This window comes from Coptis chinensis, chromosome 6 (genome assembly GCF_015680905.1).
Source record: "Coptis chinensis isolate HL-2020 chromosome 6, ASM1568090v1, whole genome shotgun sequence".
NCBI classification, from domain to species: domain Eukaryota; kingdom Viridiplantae; phylum Streptophyta; class Magnoliopsida; order Ranunculales; family Ranunculaceae; genus Coptis; species Coptis chinensis.
Genome location: NC_141461.1, coordinates 37,426,229 through 37,433,418, shown reverse-complemented (window position 1 = coordinate 37,433,418; position 7,190 = coordinate 37,426,229).

Here is a 7,190-nt window from a genome sequence, read left to right as displayed (position 1 = left end):
CAAAGAGGGCCTAAATTCTCACTTAGGATATGGTATATTGATCAAGCAAGTGGACGTGTGATTTCTCTATCCGGATTTTACTTCTCCTTTGTGTCATTTCTCAAATATTTCACTCATATAAGGCTTTAGGCTATATTTTCATAGGATTTGTAGAATAAGTACTCTAGCCTAGATTTCAGAAACTTACTGCTAATACAACATAGATACTCATGTAATATATTTATAGAAAGATGCAAAGATTATTATCTACATATTAACTTAAGTTTCTAAGAATTATTCTAACGCAAAAGCTAACGTGAAACTTCTAGATTATTAAGAGCATAGAGAAAGAAACAATACCAATATTCCTAAGTGTATAGCATAAAATTTTTATTTATATTTTTGAATTTATGAAATTTTTGAATTTTTACTAGAAAACAAGTGCATATTGTACATATCTACATCCTAACAGATGCCTTAAATTACGTGTGTTTCTATGCCACCCCCAAACAAGAAGCATGCTTTGTCCTCAAAGTATTGAAATAAAAAGGGTAGAAAAATATCATGGAAACACGTGAAATTTTGGAACATCTGCAAAACAAAGTTAAAATATACTAATATAGAAAAATAAAAATAGACGCAACTCTATATGAGTTCCACCCATTATGGGGTTACAAGAAGTAAATTGGTTGGGACATAAGCAGACATGAACTGAAACTAAAAACTTACCTTAACTTCATCGTTTAAGCGTCATCCTCCTCTTTTTCTATAAATAAATGAGGTTCCTTCGCATCCTGCCATGCCATGATGACTTGCCAAGCCTTTCGCCGTGTGTCATCCACCTGTGCTAACCTATCTAGTGTTACTCGGTCTGATGGGGTGTAAGGAGCAACCAAATGAGGTTGCACCTGCCATCCCGGCCAAGTCATAACGCAAAATGAATGAACCACACAATTGGTGGGTCTTATGGTTTCAACCCTAACCCAATCCATGAACTAGGTGCAGAATACAGGTAAACAACTGTGCATGATGCGGCAAACCAAAACAGGCATAAGAAGATACTTATGCCTCATGCTATAGGCTGTCTTTAGACTAGCCATTAAAACTCTGGGAATGTCATATAGACGACGTCCCTCAGCTAAAGCAAGGAAAACATCACCAGCAGTACTATTTGTAGAAGTAAACTGCCACTCCCCTAAAATATTCATCAGGATGAATAACATGGTGGTGCCTACATTCAGGGACAGGCTACCAAGGGCTATGTTATATCGCCCTAAGTCCATTACATGAAACACCCCTCCCCCATAATACTCGTGGAAATATGCATAGTCATAGAGGTATGCATTATCAATCATATATCCTCATGTGTGTGTAGGATTAGGCAAAGGCAATCCCGAAACCAAAGCTACCAAATTCTTACTGAATTCCATTGTCGTGTCGTTAACTACGATGGAGAATTTTTTGTTCTCCATCTTGGTTACAATAGAATTTAACATTATTGTAAAAATAAGCAGTAAGCTGAGGTGAATACAAGTCGTCGTCACTTACCAGTAGATGCCACCATCCTAACTGTAAGATCCTGTGGCGGAACCAACCTCCGTAGGTCTCGCTTCCCAACAAGTCTTCGAAAGACTGCTCAGGTATGACCGTAGGAGATGTCATCACAATAACTACTCTCTAGAAGAGCTGCAAACGACGCTGGAACAACTCACAAAAAAATAGAATTTTTCGTGGCTACAAAGGGAGAGCGCGTGGCGCGCTCCGAAAAAACCTTGGTAGAGCGCGGGGCGCGCTCAGGTGGAAATCGAGTTACAGGCATCTCAACACTAGGCGCGCTCAGAATTGATCTTGCTAGGGCAGGGGTCGCTCTCCGTGTATGAAGAACAGGGTGCAGTGAAAATCAAGAGGAAAAATTGGAGGTTTAAGGTGAGAGATGAAAGTGAGATATGTGGGTTTTGAGTGTAGAATGAAGGAAGTATATATAGGGTTTTAGTTTCTAAAACGAATTGACAAGTTGCCAAAAAAAATTTTAAGGCAATTGCCGGAAACAAAATATTTCCAAAACTTAAAATGGAAACAACCTATATTCATTTTTATAAAACAAACCTAATATCTTTTAGATTGAATTTAGAATAGCTACTTCCTAACTCATTGAAATTTCAATCTACCACAATATCTAATCATAGCCATGCCAATATCGGCAACATTCCCAACAATCATCGAAATATTACTTTTAAAATGGTGGATCATATAACAACAATGTTAAAAGAAATAATACCACCTCCAAACAATTCGGGAAGGTGGGATTAACACAAAAATCATCGCATGCATTGAAAAGAATCAAATTAAATTAAAATCGAAATTCAAATAACAAATAACTACCGAATTCAAATTTAACTACTGAATTTAACAACTTAACATCCAATCTACTAAAAACAATAAAAAACAATATCAAACTAACAAATTTTTATAATAGAGTTTAGGATGGAAATACCAACACCCCACCCCTAAACAAATTTTATAGAACAGAGTTGAGAAAATTTGTTTTAAACGTGCGTCTTTTAAAGTCAGATTCCCGAGACTTCATCTCTAACATATGTATATAATGAACATGCAGTTTACCATATATCAACAACCGAAATAGTTGTGGATCTTGCCATAAATAATTAACATGGAAAGCACCCCTAAATAGAATCAAGCACCAAGATTTTCTACGACGCAACTTAGTGAAATAAAAGCGAAGACTGATAGACCTAGAACATAACCGAGCATACACCTTCTTCATCTTTGAACGAAAGGGTGTCCAAGTGAATGATCGTGAAAAAATGGATGTTTGTAGAAGATATGTTGGATATGTATAAGTTTTAGAAGGAAAGAATGGAAAGAATGGGAATGTGGGTTTAGCATAAAACTCATTCATGGTGTAGGTAGGAACTATCTCAATTCTGAAAATGAAAGTGTCAAGTGCCTTTTCCTAGGGAATTATTTCCGTATTAGGAGGATTTAGAAAATCATAAAGCACAGGAGAAACAAGAGGGTCAAGTGCAAACTCAAGGTTCCTTTGAAAAGGTGGAAGGTGGGGAAAATTAGTGATGGAAGATGAATGAGTGATAGGATGATGTGAGGTGGATGAATGGGGCTCGGCTAGAGCTCTCAGGTCTAGATCATCAGAAGCCTTGAGATATGAAAGACATTCCTCAATAGGTGGGTCAAAAGAATCACTGGGATAGAGGGTGAAAAATTCATCTTCCGTCATAGCGTCAAGGGATGAATGGATGTTAACAGGGAGGGACTCGCGAGGTGGCAAGGAAGAGTTGCAAAAGAGTTGAAGGAAATCTTTCTCGACTTCCAAGGAGTTCTCATCGAAGTTGGAACTTCCAAAGAAAAGGAATTTGTGCATCTGATTATCAAGAAACGTGGTTTTGAAATAATCTTGAGCTAAGCTTTCGATCATGTTAACCTCTCCATCCGAAGGTGTATCTGGAAACTGTTTCGTTGTTCTAAAAACATTTACCTCAACAGAAAGATGGCCAAAAGACAAAGACATCGAACTATCGCGGCAATTTATAAGTGCATTGGCAGTTGCCAAGAAGGGCGCCCTAAGATGATCGGAACAGAGTTATTAACGACTTCCATATCGAGGATGACAAAATCAGCAGGATAGTAGAAATCCTGAACCTTAACAAGCACGTTTTCAACCACACCCTTAGGATACTTAATAGACCGATCCGCTAATTGCAACGTCATTTTAGTAGGTTGCATCTCCTGTAGACCTATTTGTTTATATAAATAATATGGGAGTAAGTTAACACTTGCTCCCAGGTCTAATAAAGCGGTCGTCGTGTGGGAATCTCCTAAGGTGCATTGTACAGTAGGACGACCAGGGTCCTTGTACTTAACGATTCCATTATGCTCTGATAAAGTTGGAAACTGTCCAGTTAAAAAGGTGTCTTTAAGAATATTTGTCTTACGACTAGTAGTGCACAACTCTTTAAGAAACTTAGCATGGTAAGGTAACTTTTTAATCGCTTCAAGAAAGGGTAGGTTTATCGTTAGATTTTTGAAAACTTCCCTAATCTCGTCAAAGTTTGTATCCTTGTTTAACATGTCTAATCTCTGGGGAAACGGTGGTTTCTCTCTATATTTAGCATATAGATCAACCGGATGTCTAACCTTGGCTTTTTGTTTCTTAGGTTGCGGTTTAACTAGTACCTCTACAGGGGTAGGATCTTCAGTTTCTATTTCGGTATCTAGTTCAATATCCGGTGTAGGTACTACTGGCGGGGTAACTACCGGCATAGTTACGGTGTTATCAACCACTCTGCCAGAATGGAGAGTGGTGATGGCATTTAGCTCACCTACGTTTGCATTGTACTTACTAGTATTACCATTTACCTCAAAGGCTGTGTTTGTTGTTTTAGGATTAGGTATCGCTTGACCTGGAAACACACCTTTGGGTTGTACTTTCTCTTGGGCTAACTGCTATAAGGAAAGTTGGATGGCTTGTAAAATCTGTTGTTAGGATTGCATAAAGGCGTCAAAACGATCCGGTTGTGGAGGAGTGTTTGTTACAGGTTGTGTGACAGAAACTATGTCACGTTGATTATTAACAGGTGGGTTGTGATAGTTATGATTAACCAAAATGATACCTCTATTAGCATTATAATTATTATTGTTATAATTATTATAATTCCATTGTCCTTGTCCTTGTCGTGGTGGAGCATGGTTGTAATTGTTTGTTGGCCTAACATTTTGATTATTATACATTGGAGGTGTAACTTGTTAATTATTTCGCCAACCGTAGTTGGGTTTTGTCGCCAAGTTGTGTTAGGTTCGCTATTAATGGAACAAACATTGTCCGGCTGTGCGGATGGTTGTTCATGTTCATAGACTAGAGGACAATGGGAATCGGGATGCCCAGGACTCAAACAAAAATTACATGGGATAGAGTTGATATTCATGACAGGGGTAGGCTTTTTGTTAAACAGAAATAGCTTCTACCTTTTTAGTTAGAGATTCGATTAAAAGTTTTAAGCTCAGGATCAGGTTTAACCTCAAACATACTGGTAGCCTTAACTGTTCAAGAAGAACTAGCGGAGCGGGAGATATCGTCACTACCCCCCCCCCCCCCCAGTTATTATTACGCTTTGTTTGATCTTCTAAAAATTTATAAGCCTCGAGGCTCATTTACTGAGAAAACTACCCCCATTCATTATATTTAGGACCTCTTTATGGTGGTGTAAAAGTCCCTTAAAAAAGGCACGAACTAACGTGTCTTTCGCAAGGTTATGATGTGGACACTCTATAAGAAGGTCAGTGAAACGATTCCAAGCCTCTGAAAAGGATTCATGAGGATTACGCCGAAAAAAATGAATCTTGGAAAGTATTTCATCCGTCTTGATGGTGGGTAAAATGTTCCATAAATAGTTGAACAAGTTTGGCCCATGAGTCCACAGAATTAGGAGCTTGGGCAGTTAACCAAGACGCCGCCTTATCGGCTAGGGTGAAAGGAAACACCCTCAGTTTAATTTGTTCCATACCAACCATAGGATGATGGAATGTGGTAAGGACTTGTTCAATCCTACGCATATGCTGATAAGGTTTTTCATGGTCTAACCCATGAAAAACAGGTAACAAATTAAATATATTTGGGGGGATTCGGAAAAACCCCACTGGGTCTGCAAGAACGATGCAAGATTTTGGGCTATCGTTCAAAGCTTTGTAAAAGTCAGAGAGAGGAGACTCTCTTTCTTCAGCCATTATTTCAAGTGTGTTGTGTGGTATACTAGATAGGTGTGTGTGTTGATGTTCAAGATAGATTACGTTAGTCATTTTTTCTCTACCTGACCTTAATCTCATGCAAGGCTAAGTCCAATATTAAATAACCACGACAACAGTCAAAACAACCCTGATATGCTAGTATAAATCCTCTAACAGGAGATGCGATGAGTGGAAGAAAGAAATACCTGAATACCTCCTTGCTCCATTTATGAATAGCGTCTTGTATACGCGAGCTCAGTGTAATTAACAAGTTAGAAACACTGAACAACTTGAAGAAATGGAAATTTGGACTTACCTGTGAAAATCGGGTTGCGCAAGAAGAGAGCGCGGGTCACGCTCCGAAATGGCCTTGGTAGGGCGCGGGTCGTGCTCAGGTTTATTTCGAGTTCCAGGCGCTTCAACACAGGGGGCGCTCGAGCTTTGCCTTGATAAGGCACAGGCCAGGTCCAACTCGAAGTTCCAGCTTCAGCTTAGCGCTTCGAAATTTGTTTTTATATGGGCGGATCGCTCAGGCTATTCTTGTGAAATTTTTTTAGTTTCTGAACCAAACGATCACAGTTAGAACCAAACAAGGGTGGGTGGATTTAATGGGACTTTGGGAAGACTAATAATACTAATGAAAACAAATCTAAATGGAACAAAGATGGCAGCGGCGGCATTTGATGAACTGTAAAATGAATAGTTTTACCTACGCATAAGTAACGAAACTCAAACGCAAGTAAAACTAAAACTGATTTACACTTAATGTTATCAAAGTTTTCTACTCTCGATGCTATTGCAATATAATTGGAATAGAAAGTCCGTTTCACTCCTAATTCTTTAGAATTCAATGTTAACTAAGATTATCAGTCTATCAAAATCAATGAGAGTAATTATGGAAGTTATACTAAACAAGATACGATAATTCAACTACGGAAATACTAAATTGACAATATGACAATGAATTAGGGGATTTGACAATAAAATCAAAATGATAGTTTTACCCACGATAAGTAACGAAACTCAAACGCAAGTAAAACTAAAACTAATTTACACTTAATGTTATCAAAGTTTTCTACTCTCAATGCTATTGCAATATAGTTGGAATAGAAAGTTCGTTCCACTCCTAGTTCTTTAGAATTCAATGTTAACTAAGATTATCAGTCTATCAAAGTCAATGAGAGTAATTATGGAAGTTATACTAAACAAGATACGATAATTCAACTACAGAAATACTAAATTGACAATATGACAATGAATTAGGAGGATTTGATTCCACCTTAATTCGACTTAATCAACTAGCGATGAATTGTCGTAGTCTGAATTGTAATGCTTTCACATAACAATTGGGTGTATCTAATCCCTAATTGTTCATGGTAATCTCTATCAACTAACAACTAATATGTGAAGCAATCAAACTCATTCTTATGTTGAACTAATTACTTGCTAGA